A 16,905-nucleotide genomic window follows, 5' to 3' on the forward strand; every position below is an offset into this window, starting at 1 on the left:
AACAAGCCTTCACAGGGTGGCCTCTTCTTCATTGTTCTCCTGCATAGGAAACATACTTAGCCTCATTCCAACACCCGTAAGTCTCTCATCCAATCTAAAGACTTGAAGTCTAAGGTCTTGAAATGATACCAAATCCTGACATGGTTCCTATTGACTGAGACATTTATGTAAAAAAGAGCAAGTTATTTGTTTTCTAACAACACAACATACAATGTAAACAGGGGCAAAGTAACTGCAATAAATACTTCCATTTGAAAAAGAGAAGAATGGAAGGTACATTGCAGTCTCTGATCCACAACAATTCTGAAATCCTGTTGTGCAAGTGTAGCCAGCCAGATTTCCTTATTGTGTAGGCATGGGGAATTCTTATACTAGGCCACGAGCTGGCAGCGATAAAGTGCCAGATGGTAAAGATTTTAGGCTTTGCAGGCCATGTGGGATCTGCTGCAACTTCTCAACTTCGGGTTACAGCAAAAGCAGCAAAGACAACATGTACATGTATAGGTGTGGTTGTGGTCCAGTAAAACTTTATTTACTAAATTCTAGGTGAAGGAAGAGTTTGGCCCGTAGACCATGGTTTAGGCCAGTGATGGCGAACCTTTTGAGCTCGGCGTGTCAGCATTTTGAAAAACTTAACTCTGGTGCCGTGTCGCATCTAGAAATTTTTTGATATTTGCAACCATAGTAAAACAAAGACTAATATTTTTGATATTTATTTTATATATTTAAATGCCGCTTGACAAAGAAAAATCAACCAAAAAAAATGAGTTCGCGTGTCACCCCTGACACGCGTGTCATAGGTTTGCCACCACTGGTTTAGGCCCTAGCTCTGCTTCCTGGGAGTGACTCACCAGTCCATTGTTCTCCATGTCTTTTGGCTCCAACTTTCAAGAGATCCTTCCTTTTCCATCACCAACCATGCATGGCCACTTATGAAGAGAACTTTTAGAGAATAAGCCTTTCTGTCTGGATCAGCAATTTTTCTAGCCTGTGTGCTGCTTATAGACATTTTGGGGCCAGATATCTTTGTATATCTCAAACAGTCTCAGGTTGATGGCATTTTGCCAATATAGATGTTTCCCCGTTTTTTTGAGTTTCCTAAGTTTGATTTCACTCAACGCCATGTTAGTGACATCTGTAATTCATTTTGAGACTCAAGTTTCTCTTGAGATTTAATTTTGGCTACCTTGGTTTTATTAGGCTTTGTGGGATCACACCTTTTATCTTTCTAGGAGTTCTTTGTTCAGCTGAAAAGAACTGATAGTCATTACTTCAGTTCTTTCACCCACACCCTTGACTCAGTCTTTGTCCTGAAGCTGATAAGATGAGGTGAGAAACCATTTTGTTTTTCAAAACTGCAACTTCTGGAATTTTTGGGCTTCCTATATTCTCTCAGTTTTGCTGACAATCTGGTCAGTTCCTTTAAAAACTCAACTTTATCTTGGAGTACCTCATCCAGCTAGTAACAACCCAATTACTTCATCAACATTCTGCTTGGAAACTTTCTTGCCCAATGCTTCAAATTCATTAGGCACATTTTCTGCCTTTCAGGTTATAACAGATGAGGGTTTTCTTTTTTTTTTTACCAAAACAATATTTAAAAAATTTATTTTTACTTATAGTTGACATATAATATTATAGTATTTTCAGGTATAAGATATAGTGATTTGACATCTATATACCTTACATAGTGATCACCACATTAAATCTAGTAACCATCTGTCACCTTAGTTATATAATATTATTGATTATATTCACTATACTCTAAATTCTATTAACTATACTGTACATCCCTGTGAATTATTTTATAACTGGAAATTTTACTTCTTAATTCCCTTCCCATTTTTTTGACCAAGCTCACAGGTGATTTTTCCCCAAGTACTTCATCACATACTTGATGAGGTTTCCAGCTTTCCATAAAAGTTTCCTCATCATCTGCCTAATCACCAAACCATAGTCACATATCTTAGGAGTTCATTATGGCATTATTCTACTTCTGATACCAGTTTCTCTGTGTGCCAGCTATAGTTACAATAATGCTGCATATTGAACTATCCCCAAACTCATGATTTACAATAACAAGTACTTAGCTCACATTCACAGGTCTCCTGGTTGGTTGTCATTCAACTGATCTAGGCTGAGTTCAGCAAGTGACGCAGTTTTAGGATGCACATTAACTGGAGTTGGGTCCATTTTGTGATTTAAGTTCAGGTCTTTTCCACATGTGTTTGCTTTCACCTGAGGCAGAAGAGGGGCAGCTGCTGGGGGATAAGCTCTTTTTATAGTGTATCTCTGGAGCTCTACTAGCCCAGCTGAAACACACAGTGCATTGAAAGCTTCTGCCTGCATCATAGCCATTAACATTCTGCTGGACAAAGCAAATTACATGGCCCAGCCTAACATTAGTGGAACAGGGAAGTATAGTATACTCTGTCCACAGTGGGAAGGGTAAGGAATTAATTTTTTGCTGAATAATAATTCAAATGATAACACTAGAATTTACTTTCAAGATATTGATGTCAAAGAGAAGGAAAAAAAAGGACATTTATTAAATGCCTTACTTGAGGCATCTGGGTTTTTTAATTGACATATAATATTGTATTAGTTTCAGGTATGCAATATAACGATTTGACATTTGTTACATTGGAAAATAATCACGATAGTAATTCTAGTTACCATCTGTCACCATACAGAGTTGATACAATATTATTGACTATAGTCCTTGTGCTGTACATTATATCCCTATGACTTACTGATTTTATAACTAGAAGTTTGAGCCTATTGATCCCCTTCATTCATTTCACTCATCCCAAACCCCCTCTTCTCTGGCAATCACCAGTCCGTTCTCTGTACCTATGAGTCTGTCTTTTGGGTTTTTTTTTAGATTCTATTCATATAAATGAAATCACACAGTATCTGTGTTTGTCTTTCTGACTTATTTCACTTACATAATAAAATGTATCCATGCTGTTGCAAATGGTTAGATTTCATTATGTTTTTTATGGCTGAGTAGTGTTTAAATATATATATTTCATTATATATCATTATAATTCAATATATAATTTCATTATATATAAGATTTAGTATACACACACACACAATCTTTATCAGTATATCCATTGATGGACACTTAGATTGTTTCCATATCTTGGCTCTTGTAAATAATGCTGCAATAAACATGGGGGTGCATATATCTTTTCAAATTAGTATTTTGGATAAATACACAGAAATGGAATTGCTGGATTATATGATAATTCTTCGCTTAATTTTTGAGGAACCTCCATACTATAGTCCCACAAATGGTGCACAGGTGTTCCCTTTTCTCCAAAACCTCACCAACATTTGTTATTCCTTTTTTTTTTTTTTTTTTAGAATAATAGCCATTCTAACAGGTGTGGGGTAATATCTCATTGTGATTTTGATTTGCATTTCCCTGATGATTAGGGATGTGTAACATCTTTTCATGTACCTAATGGCCATATGTATGTCTTTTTTTGAAAAATGTCTACTTAGATCCTCTGCCCAATTTTTAATCAGGTAGTTTATATGTTTGTTTTGTCATTGAGTTGTATGAGTTATATGTTTTAGCTATTAACCCCTTATTGAATATATGATTTGCAAATATCTTTTCCCATTCAGTAGTTTGCCTTTTCACTTCGTTGTTGGTTTATTTCACTGTGTAGATACTCTTTGGTTGACGTAGTCCTATTTGCTTGTTTTTGCTTCTGTTTCCTTTGCCTTTGGAGTCAAGTCCAAATCATTGCCAAGACTGATTTCAAGTAGCTTACTTCCTACATTTTCTTCTAGAAGTTTTATGGTTTCTGCTTTTATGTTTAGATTCATTTTGAGTTAATTTTTGTGCATGGTATAAGATCGTTGTCCAGTTTCATTCTTTTGCATGTGGTCGTCCTGTTTTTCCAATACTATTTATTGAAGAGGCTATTCTTTTCCCTTTCTTGGCTCCTTTGTTGTAAATTGATTGACCATTTATGCATGGGTTTATTTCTGGGCGCTCTTTTTTGTTCATTAATTCATGTGTCTGTTTTTATGCCAATACCATATTGTTTTGATTACTTTGTAATATAGATTAAAATCAGGAGGCGTGCTGCCTTCAGCTTTTTCTTCTTTCTCAACATTGCTTTAGCTGTTTGAGATTTTTTTGTGGTTCTATACACAAAAAAATTGTGGTTTTAGGATTGTTTGTTCTATTTCTGTGAAGAATGCCGTTGATAGAAATTGCTTTGACTCTCTAGATTGCTTTGGGTAGTATGGAACATCTTTCCATTTCTTTGTGTCTTATTGAATTTCTTTAATCAATGATTTATAGTTTTCCTTATACAGGTCTTTCATCTCCTTCACTAAACTTATTCTTAGGTATTCTATACCTTTTGATGCAATTGTAAATGGGGTTGTTTTCTTTTTCTCCCTTTTTCTGTTAGTTTTTTGTTAGTGTGTAGAAACACAACAGGCATTTAAAAATATGTTTTTATTTATTTTTAGAGAGAGAGGAAAGGAGAGGGATAGAGAGAAAGATACATTCAACTGCTTTCTGCAAGCCCCCTACTGTGGATCGTGTCTACAACCTGGGCATGTGCCCTGATCAGGACTTGAACTGGTGATATTTTGGTTCGTGGGTCGACCCTTAATTGCTGAGCCATACTGGCTGGGCCACAACAGGTATTTGTATATTGATGTTTTATACTTGTAACTTTTCTGAATTTGTTTATTAGATCTAACAGTTTTTTTTAGTAGAATGTTAAGGGTTTTCTGCATATAAAATCATGTTGTCAGCAAATAGTGATAGTTCTACATCTTCCTTTCAAATTTGGATAAATTTCATTTCTTTTGTCTAATTCCTCTGGTTGGGACTTCCAGTACAATGTTGAATAAAAGTGGTGAAGAGTGAGTATTCTCATCTTTCTAATCTTAAAAACAAAGCTTCCAGTTTTTTTACCATTGAGTATGAAGTTAATTGTGCATTGTTAAATATGGCTTTTATTATTTGAGGTGTGTTTCATTTGCACCTATTTGGTTGAGAATGTCTGTCATAAATGGGTGTCGAATTTTGTAATATGCTTTTTCTGCATTTATTAAGATGATCGTATAATTTTTATCCTTTATTTTGTTAATGTGGTGTATCACATTGATGGGTTTGTGGATATTGAACCATCTTTGCATCCCTGGGTTAAATCCCACATGATCATGGTGTATGATCCTTTAAATGTGTTGTTTAGTTCAGTTTGTTAATATTTTATCGAGTATTTTTGTATCTGTGGTACTCAGGAATATCAGTCTGTAATGTGTGTGTGTGTGTGTGTGTGTGTGTGTGTGTATGTGTGTGTGTGTGGTATTCTTGTTTGGTTTTGGTATCAGGGTAATGCTAGCCTCATAAAATGAATTTGGAAGTATTCCTTTCTCTTCAATTTCTTTGAGAGGATATAAAAGAATAGGTATTAAATATTTGAAAGTTTGGTTAGGTTTTCAATTTAGTCCTCACAACTCTATGGCCAGTTTTGACCAATGGGACACAGGTGACACATGCCACTTCTGGATTGTATTCTGAAAAGAAATGGGTGTGCTTTCCCATTGCTCCTTTCCACCTACTGCTGGCAGGGATGTGATGGTGAGAGTTGCAGAACCATTTTGATTCTAAAAATGGAAACCACACATTGTGATGACAGTTTGCCTTCCCAATCCTGGACTATTATGTGGAGGATCTTAAGTCACATATTTTTTGTACCTTTGTTACAGCAGCTTAGACTGTACATGATACTTCTAAATTGTTACCCAATAGGGGGAAACTATCCTGTTTAAACCACTGCATTTTGGGTTTCTTTGTTAAAGGAACTTAGTTTGTTCCTGAAATAGAGATTCCAATACTACTATTTATGGTTGTTAAAGAGATTAAGTGAGATAATGTAAAAAAAAAAAGAACCTAGTAGAGTTTCTGAATAAATGGCACTTATAATATAATCTATATTTATGACATATTTGGTATATAATATAAACATATTTAATGTAACATAAATATAATTACTATAATATAATAATTATTATTATAGTTATTACTAATCAAGAACTGGCAATATTCGGTGCATATTAGCTAGCTGAAGCAAGTGTTGATCCTAGTTCCCAGGGAGCTCCTCTTTCTTCTGCCTCCATCTCCGCCAGCGTAGTCGTCATCATCTTCTTCAGTTGTGGCCCACCTGGATGTCAACTAATTTGTCCGTAAATAGTCCTGAGAACAGTGAAGAGTTAGTGGGAGAACTCAGACCTTGAGTGAGCTATGTTGAACATGGTTGGGTTGTTTCATTGGTTTAGCAAATAAAATAGCAGAAGTATTGCCTAGTTTGTCTCCTTGGCACCAACTATTCTGGATTTAAAAGATATGGTTTAATCCCTGCCAGATCCCTCTCAAAGGCCTGTAGGTGGTTCAAGGAAAATTCATCACCATTTCTGGAAAAACAGCCTTACACTTAATAGCCCATGGACAGAAGATCAATAATATCCTCCAGGCATAGGAAGAATAGTCTATTTTCATTATATATTTTGGGTTTATAGAGAGGCGTCATGACACTGATAAGAAGAGTGGCTCTAGGGCCTCAGAGAAAATCTGTCCTCCATTTCTGCAGTAAGCATTTATTGAGCATTTTCACAAGCCAGGTGCTTTGTTGGGGATACAGAACTGAATGTGTTTTCTGCCTATAAAGAGTGCACTGTCTAGTAGTTGTAAGAAGGTAATAGATGTAATGCTTAAGAGAATGGACTTCAGAGTCAGTCTAATTGGGTTCAAACCCTGGCTTTAATGCTTAATGGGTTTTGACATTGGGCAATTTACTTAACTGATTTGTGCCTCAATTGCTTCTTCTGTCATATGCAGATAATATTGATTTACTTCATAGGGTGGTTGTAAGCATTAAGTTAATATAGATAAAGCACTTGGAATACTGTCTGATGCATAGTAAGTGCCTATTAGATGTTGGCCACTATTACCCACTAGATTGCAAACTCTTTGAGGACAGGATATCTTGTATGCTCTGCACACTGATATATCTTTAACAGATAGATGAGGGCTGGAACCAATGCATAATTGCTGACTGCCTTAGTAGCTATTTAATGAACATTTGTTGAATAAATTAGTTATTGAATACAATGGCATTCAAGTTTTTTGTTCCTTTTAGGCCCTCCACCCTCCAAAAAAGAGTGATATTTATTGAGCATTTGCTATATTCCAGACTCAATGCTGTTTTTTTCCTACACTACAGATAATGTCCCTCCTTTCCCAGATCTCCTCTCTATGAAAGGAAGTACTAAATACTTATCAAATGGTTTCTGAATTAAGCTTAGTGACCTGGAAGGCATACTAGCTATTTTTTTTCATGGACAGTTCAAGACTTGGGAATTCCAGTGTGTTGCTTTGTTATAATTTGATGTTCTATGAAGTTCTTTCACATTGAAGACTTCCCTTCTTTGCCTGTACTTAGCATCTATGATTAAACTACAGGCCATCATGATAAGCCTGTAACTTCCCAAAGCATTACTTATTTATTTGTTTGTGGAGATTTTATAGTTTAGTTTTTCTTAAGAATACTTTGAACATGGTAACTAAAAACCATCCTATATAATAAAAGCAAATTGATCGAACGGTGGAATGACTGTTTAGTGGGGGGCGGGGCTGGTGAGTGGGCAGTGCCAGGTCAGCCAAGGCAGGTGCCAACAGGCAGAGGGAGAGGATGGCAGTTGGAGGATGGCGGTGACCGGTGGTGGCAGAGGGCAATTGGGGGGCGGGGCCAGCCACTCCACATCCCCCAATCAGCCCGGTTGCCTCCTGCAGAGGAACAGGCCTAATCCATCAGTTGGATATCCCCCAAGGGCTCCCGGACTGCCAGAGGGCACAGGTCAGGCTGAGGGACCCTCCCCGCCCCCCGCCCCGAGTGCATGAATTTTCATGCACCGGGCCTCTAGTTTGTAATAAGACTCAGACTCAGTGCTAGTTGATTTCATTTAATCCTCCACAAACTTTATAAGTTAGTTGTTACTAGCATTACTTTTTACAGATGTGGAGACTGAGGCTCAGAGAGATGAAGTAAGCAGCCTGCGATCACACAGATGCTAATTGGTAGATTTGGGAGTTGAGCACTGTGCTTTCTTGCTCAGGTGCTTGTGCTTTGAGCCATTGTCTTCTGAAGTCCATGTGGTTGGCCAAGTTTATGACTCCATTCTTGTTCTCACATACATACTGAACTATGTCCCCTTGCACAGGGCCGTCTGCAGTGTGCAAAGGAACAGGGCATATGGCAAAGAAAACACACGGCAACCTGCATTTGGTGTCTCGGCTTCTGTGTGCTCTTCACACTGTTTATCATCTGAGAAGTAGAGAGCAAGCTGTGGCTCCCAGTGTTGAACAGTTCATTGCCTTGGCTGCTCCTGTCTTCCTTCATGTTTAGGAAACAGAAGATGCCGTCGAACTTTGAGCTAATGGGTCTGTCCCATTCATTATTTACCCAGGACAGTGCTTTATCACAGAAGCTCCTACCTTTCAACCAAGAGGAAAGCATCTCATTAGTGCCTGGGAGGGTCCAAGGTGAGCAGATGGTTGCTGTTTTCATCTTTTCCTGGACAGAAACACAAATGTCTTGGAGAGTGTGGAGTCTGGAGACTCCAGCAAGCAAGTCAGACAATTGCTCTCCCTGTTCCCTTGCTTATCCTTTGTTAAACACAAAACAAAACCATTTCTAGCCTTTTGTTGTAATGCAGGTGCTGTTGAGTTGGTATTTACATGCAGCACAATCCTAAAGGAACATGAAAAAGCAGCAGCTCCTAGATGTACCTTGATCTATATATCCATACTGCCCCCAGCCCTGTCGTCATATTGAAGACTTCCCTTCTTTGCCTGTACTTAGCATCTATAATGAGACTAGAGGCCATCAATATAAGCCTGTAACTTCCCAAAGCATTCTTTATTTATTTGTTTGTGGAGATTTTATAAAAGGGGTGAGGCTTGCAGGTGACCCAGTACCTTTAATCATTGGCCAGTAGTATCTATACATAACAAGATGTCATATAGTGTCAGAAGACTCTGGTTAATTAAATTTAGGTATTCTACAGGAACCAATAGCTGGAAAAACCATAACTTCATTAGTTACTATTATCCGCCTGCTGAATGGAAAAGAATAATTACAATAATAGTAACCACTGTAAAAAAATAGACAATATTTACTAAGTGATTTTGTATGCCTGTATTGAGCTAAGTGCTTTGCATACACTAATTTAGTCATTAGAACAATTGTATGAGATTTTCATGTAACAAAAATTAAGCACCTGCTATATGCTCTTCATTGTTCTGGGCATTTGGGATAGATCAATGAACTAAACAGGGAGAATAAACAACAGGTGTAATAAATGTTATATAGTGTGACAAGGTGATAGATGTGTGCTATGGAAAAAGAAAAAGGAGAGCAAGGAAAGGAGTAAGCAGAGGGACAGTTTGTAATTTTAAACCAGGTGATCATGGAGGAGGTGATGTTGGATCAAAAACATGACAGAGGTGAAGGTATGAACTGAAGAGAACGGAGGAGAGGGCAACAGCAAAGGCTAGAGGTGAGAGCTTTCCAGTTGTTGCAGGAACAGTAGGGGAAGGGAGGTGGCACGGAGTGAACTGGGGAATCAGAATAGGAAATGACCTTAAAGAGACAATGGAGGGGGCAGAGTGTAGGAGCCATCCAAGGGTCTGAGCAAAAGAATGAAAGACCTGACTCACTCTGGCTGCTGTGGTAGATTTAGTTTATCATTTTTGTTTCATAGACGAGGGAACTGGGATTTAGATGGGTTCACCTGCCCAAGCTGACAGAGCTGGTAAGTGGAAGAGCAGGACACACTTCCAGGTCTACCTGACTTCAAATCCCATGTTTTTCATCTGTACACTATATTATCGGTATAGTATGCTCACAACCATCCTTCCCTACAAACGGATGACTTTCATTTGCTCCTTGTAAGTCTTCCCAGCACTACACCGGCCCCTCCTCTCCCTGCCCAACCATGCTGGGATTTGGTAATTTTTGTTCAATGTTGTAAAAAGCTTTAATCTCTTGCTATCAATGCATCCCCTCGCCTGGTTGTTTATTTGCAGATTTATGTCATACTAAAAAAGAATTCCTGGAGATTCCATCTTTCTCTTGTTACCCCGCTAAGAGGTGTGTAGAGATTGTGTTTCAGTTCTGGGCCCAATTTTGGACTACACGAACAATTCCAGGCATTGGATACTCTTCACATTCTCTTCAGTGGCCCAGGGAGCTGATGGCAGAGGGATCATAGCCACACAGTGGGGAATCAGGGCTCTATTTCATTCCTTTTCCTGAAACTAGCACTTCTGTCTCAGTAGGGGCCCCTTTAATGAATCAATTAAGGAGGGTATTATTATTGGAAGCTGTTTTCAGCCCAATTAAGAACTTGTGACATGTCAGTTGGGATAATAAAAGTGAGTTAAGTCTCAATTTTTCTTTATTAGGGTGTTTATTAGAAGATTGAAATGTTCATTAGGTGGAGTAAAGCGATGCATTCGTCTTCTGCTCATCAGTCGCCCAGTGGAACCTGCGTTGCACTCAGGGTTAATGTGGTGGCCTTTCCTGTACACTGAGCTGAGTTCTAGCTCTGCTTCTGTCGCAGGTTTGTGTAGTCTCATAATTACTTGCTCTTTAAAAATGGAAGTTATGACTTTGTTAGTTAGTCTTTTTGAGTTGTCTAAACTTAGCTCCTTTAAATTCTTTGTCAGATTGTTTTATAAAATTAATTTAATCTGGGATGAATTTATGTTCCAATGAGTGATTCTGTTGACTGTTTTTCTTAGCATTAGATTTCTTCATATGTTTAGAAATTTTAGTTTTCTGACTAAATATGGGTTATTCATGTCTGTCTCTCTCTCTTCCATCCCCCTTTACTCATCTTCCCTGTCCAATGGTTTTATCCTTTATTTTACCTTGCTTTGGCATCCTAGGTTAAAACCATTGGGTCTCTTTGCTCTGAAGGGACATTGAAGTTAGCATAGACCCATTCATTATGTCAGGAGTTACCAAATTCATCTCATGGAGGGGTTGTGTCTGGGTCTTCTCGCCACTGTATTCCTACAGCTTGCTCAAGGCTCTGGCCATGGGAAGCCTCCCACCACACCCCGGGCCTGAAGCATTGAGCATTCTTGTATTCCTCTGTTGGGAGGGCTAACTTCCTGTTCACAGTTCTTTATATCCAGATCCAGAAGCCAGCCGGCTGTAGCTTTAGCTCAACTCACAATTTTGTATTTTTATGCTATTTCGGCTTCATAGAAACCTTAATCTTGTTATTGATCTTGCCTCTGCCTTTTTTTTTTTTTTACTTTTCATTTTCATATTATATCTTTTATTAGTAAGTGTGTGGAGCAGAGAGTTTTTTACAAAGTGTAAATTCCTTGTGCACTCTTCCCCAGGAATGATTGGTTTCCCTTTAACGGTCTTTCTCTGTTTCCTCTTTTCCCAAGTTAATTTTTCAGAAGAGCTTCCAGTATATTCTTCTCTTATCAAAACTAAGAACCAGATTTATTTTCAAATCAGATCTTGTGTCATCACAATAACTCTAGTTAACATTCTACCAATAGACATAGTTATACTTTTTTCTTGGGATCAAAACTTAGTTTCCTAGCGATTTTTTTTTTTACACAATACAGTATTATTAACTATAGTGGCTATGCTGTACATTATGTCCCCAGGGGTTATTTATTTTACTAGAGGCCCAATGCATAAAATTCGTGCAAGAGTAGGCCTTCCTTCCCCTGGCTGCTGGCACCGGCTTCCTTAGGGCACCCGGGACCCAGGCTTCCCTCGCAGCCCTGGCTTCGTGCGGAAGGTTGTCCGGAAGGATGTCTGGCCTAATTAGCATATTATGCTTTTATTATTATAGATAACTGGGAGTTTGTACCTTTTGTGACCACCTTCACCCATTTCACCAACCCCACCCCAGACACCACCTTTGGTAACTGCAAACTCATTCTCTGTATCCATGAACTCTTTTTTATTTAGATTCCACATATCGGTGAGGTCATATGGTATTTGTGTGTTTTTTCTGTCTATCTAAATTTACTTAGCATAATATCCTCAAGGTTTATCCATGTTGTTGCAAATGGCAGGATTTCAGTCTTTTTAATGACCAAGTAATATTTCATTATATATGTTTTCTTTATCCATTCATTCATTGATGGACATTTAGGTAGTTTATATATCTTGGATATTACAAATAATGTTGCACTGAACATGGGGTACATATATATTTTCAAGTTAATATGCTTGTTTCTGTTGGATATATACCCAGAAGTGGAACTGTTGGGTATAGTAGTTCTATTTTTAATTTTTGAAGAACCACTGTACTGTTTTTCATAGTGACTGTACCAGTTTACAATTCCACAAACAGTACACATGTTCCCTTTTATCCACATCCTCACCACTGCTTGTTATTTTTTGTCTTTTTGATAATAGCCATTCTAATAGGGGTAAGGTCATATCTCATTGTGGTTTTAATTTACATTTTTCTGATGGTTAGTGATGTTGAGCACCTTTTTATATAGTTGATGACCATATGTATGTCTTCTTTGGAAAAATGTCTATTCAAATCCTTTCCCCCATTTTGAATACAATTTTACTTTTTCTTTTTTTTTTTGCTATTGAGTTTATGAGCTTTTAAAAATATGTACTTTGAATACTAATCCCTTATCAGATATATGATTTGCAAATACCTTCTCTCATTTGGTAGGTTGCCTTTCCATTTTGCTCATTTTTGCTGATGGTTTTCTTTGCTGTGTAGAAGTGTTTAGTTTGATGTAGTCCTACTGTTTATTTTTGTTTTTGTTGCCTTTGCTTTTGATGTCAACTCTAATAAAATAATCATTGCCAAGACTGATGTCAAGGAGCTTATGGCCTATATTTCTGCTAGCAGTTTTATGGTTTCAGGTTTTATGTTAAAGTTTTTAATCCATTTTGAGTTGATTTTTGTGTATGGTGTAAGACAGGAGTCCAGTTTCATTCTTTTGCATGAAACTGTCCAGTTTTCCCAACACCACTTATTGAAGAGACTGTTTTCCTATTGTATATTGTTGCCTCCTTTTTTATAAGGTAATTTACCATATATGTGTAAAATTTTTTTTGTTCCCTTAATCTATGTATCTGTGTTTATGCTAATGCCATACTAATTTTTTGTTAATCCTTAACTGAGGAACTTTCTTCCATTGATTTTTTTTCTTTTTTAGAGAGAGTGGGAGGAGGAAGAAAGGGAGGGAGGGAGGGAGAGAGGGAGGGAGTAAGTGAGGGAAGGGAGAAAGAGAGACAGACAGACAGAGAAACATGGTTGTGACAGAGACACATTGATTGGTTGTCTCCTGCACAGGTCATACTAGGGTCAGGGATCAAACCTGCAACCCAGGTACATGCCCTTGACTGGCAATCGAACCCCAGACACTTTGGTTCATGGGCCAACACTCCAGCCACTGACTACACCAGCCGGAGCACCAATACCATACTGTTTTAATTACTATGCGTTGTAATATAGTTTAAAATCAGGAAATGTGGTATTTCCAGCTTTCACAAGATTGCTTTTACTATTCAGAGTCTTTTGTGGTTCCGTATAAATTTTAGGATTCAGATTAGTTCTTAATACTTTTACCTCATGCTCATTCTTCTTTGTGGAACTCGAGTGTGGACTCTATGTCACTTCTGAATGGTCTAGCCTGAGAACTTGAACATTCTCTTGACTAACCTAGGTTAGTTTAGGCATGTGAGCTCTGAAGTTTGACTAAGGTCTGAATCTCTGGTTAACCATTAAATGGCCATGAGATCTTGGGTAAGTTCTATTAATTCTATGCCTGAGTTTCCTCGTGTGTAAAATAGAAATGCTAACTGAACTGGTCTCAGGAATTTATTATAAGGATTAAGTGAGATAATGCCTATGAAGGGTTTAGTTTCTTGACATGAGAGGCACTCACTATAAAAATAAATGATGGCTATAATTCTTATCCTTACATTTACAGATGACCCTGAATAAATCCATTAGGATGGAAAGGTTGTTGGGGAATTTTTCTGAATAAAGCACAGGGGACAATAATGGGCTATTGTGAGCGCACCAAAAGAGTGAGTAAAAATTAGGAAAGAGACCAGAAAGTTATAAAGAAATGTCCGCTGACGCGTTTGTCTCCTAAATCCATTATGGGTTTTAGTAACTCCCCTAATGTGAGTGGCTCTTTAATATTCCAAGTGTAAAATAGGATAAAAACCAACATTCTAGTTCTGTTGGACCAAAATGAAGCTTAAATCCAAAGGCAGCTGGGGTTCAGCGGAAAGAGCACTATTCTGAGTAAAGAAAGATCTGGGTTTGATCTTGGCTCTACCTCCTTGAATTCGTCATGCCTCCTCTTTAAGCTTTAGTTTCCTTATCTGTAAAATGTGAGTGGTAATCCCACTTCTGAGGGCTGTGTTGAGGATGGAATGAGAGAATGTGCGTGTAAATGCATGATACCCAACAAGTGCTCAGCGACTTTTTAAAAAGAGAAAATCAAAGGGATTGATGACAAATGCCCAAAACACTGTCTGTCTGAATCCCAACTTCAACCTACATTTGTGTGATTCTATCTGCAGGCTAGCTCCTTTTTGCTTTTCCCTACCTTCAAGGTTTATGCAGGGAAGAAGCAACAGAGGGACCCTGAGTTGGCAAAGAAGCCCTGTGGCAAAGGTGGTGTAGCCCCATTTCACATCTGTGAGGAAAATGACATTCCAAGCTGTGTCAGGTTTTGTGTGTTCAGAGGTGGGAGTGACCTACGGACATTCTGAAGACTTGTAGTCAGAGCGCTAGGGGTTGGGGCAGGCAGCTTATTCTACTTTCTCACTCTATGATTTTTTTTTCTCTCCCAATGTTAAACTCTACTTGGGGGGCCTTCTCAATACTGTCCCTTACAGGGGGCTTTTCCATCCCTTGCTATACTGTCCTCGACCTTAGCCTTCCCCCGTTTTCTTTTTCAAGTCTCCTTTTTCATTCTCTCTGTGTTGAAGCCCATTGTGGAGGCTAGGGAAGTGGACAGTGAATTTATTTCACACATTAGAGCACTTGTCCTCAACCTGGCTGAATACTAGGACCACTCTACAGAGCAGCTAAGTCAGGGGAAAGGACAGAAGGGCAGGTAGTTAGAGCAACACAAGTGACTCTCCCTGGCTAAGAATAGCAACTCCTTTCTCATTTAAACAGTCAAGCTGGTGGGCTTCTTCTCTGGAAACTCTGAGGAGGCTAGGCAGGGACTGAGAAGGAGAAGGAATGGAACAGGACATGATTTGCTCTTTGATTTCAAAGAAAGCTAGAAATGCCCTTTCTAATGTCCAAAATGTGTCCCTGTCCTCATTCTCACCCAACAGCCCCCAAACTATTAAATTAATGACTCTGAAGTTTAATCCTAACCTCAAAGATCCAAAATAGGGCAACAATATTTATAATAACCATACTGGGTCACTCTTTTACTAAAAAAATGATTTGTTGATTTGAGAGAGAGAAAAATCAACTTGTTGTTTCACTTAGTTATGCATTTATTGGTTGCTTCTTGTATGTGCCCTGACCTACCCTGGAACCCACAACCTTGGCATATGGGGATGCCACTCTAATCAAGTGAGCTGCCCAGCCAGGGCTTTCTGTGGCACTCTTTCAATGACTGCAGGAAATCTTCTTTACCCTCTCCCCCTCCCCCCAGAGCTCTGTTGTTTTCATTTGGTTCACAGCAGGTAGAGGGCTCCAGGGTGTTAAAAGCTGCCCAGTGGCACCCTAGCAAGTTTTGCTGAGTGGATAGTGTTGGCCCTCGGACTGAAGGGTCCCCGATTTGATGGTTTGATTCTGGTCAAAGCACGGACCTTGGTTGCAGGTTCTCCAGCCCTGGTGGAGGTGTGTGCAGGAGGCAACCAATTCATGTGTCTCTCTCACATCCATGTTTCTCCCTGTCTCTCCCTCTCTCTTCCTCTCTTTCTAAAACCAATGGAAAAATATCCTCGGGTGAGGATTCACCTAAATAAATAAATAAATTCATACAGACATACACACACAAATAAAAAAGTTGCCCTTAAGCTTCCCAGTGCCTGCAGGGAGAAGCTGGGTGGCCGGGCAGAAGCCCCGACACCAGAATGTGCAGAAGGCTCCTCCAAGGCCCCTGGATCCCGAGCCCCTAGTGGTGCCTGCGGAGGTCAGTTGATGAGTGTCACCTGTGCTGCGGGGACATCAGGGAGTCTGCCTGGCAACCCACCTGCGCAGCTGCAGGAGGGCCTGCTTCCGGTCTGGTCGCGGCCAGGGCCGGGAGGCGTCCAGCCTCCAAGGTTTGTTCCGGCTCAGGTCGCCTGCGCTGGTTTCGCATCTTCAAGACACACCGGGCTCCCTGGCGCTTCTCCACAGCAAACTCGCTGAAGCTGCCCAGGCCCCCCGGGCCACATCCTCACAGCGAAGGAGAAGCCTGGAGAGGGAGGTGTGGGAGGCCCACAGGTGCAGGTTGTCCGCGGCCCCCACCCGCGCGGAATGCTGCTGGTGAGCCCGGAGCGCAGTCAGCTAAGCTCAAGGTGGCTGAGAAGATGGTTTGAAGGTGGTGACTGGAAAGGAGGTTTAGCAGGTGGTCGGAGGCTGGGAGAAGGGGCATCCCTGGATCTATTCCACCCAAACGCTGTGGAGTGTCAGCCTCCCGCCTTATCCTTCACTTTTTTTTAGTAAAGAAATAGGGAAGTTAAGCAAAGCATGGAAGGCAGGTCTAAGAATAGGGATGGGTGCTGGTGGGATAAGTTTCTAGGCCCAAGACTGGGGTGCCAGGGCAGCAAACCGGAATTTACTGACCTTCCTTGTCGCTGTAAGCGCTCTGACCAGAACCCCGGTATA

This window comes from Myotis davidii, unplaced genomic scaffold (assembly GCF_000327345.1).
Source record: "Myotis davidii unplaced genomic scaffold, ASM32734v1 scaffold591, whole genome shotgun sequence".
NCBI lineage: Eukaryota > Metazoa > Chordata > Mammalia > Chiroptera > Vespertilionidae > Myotis > Myotis davidii.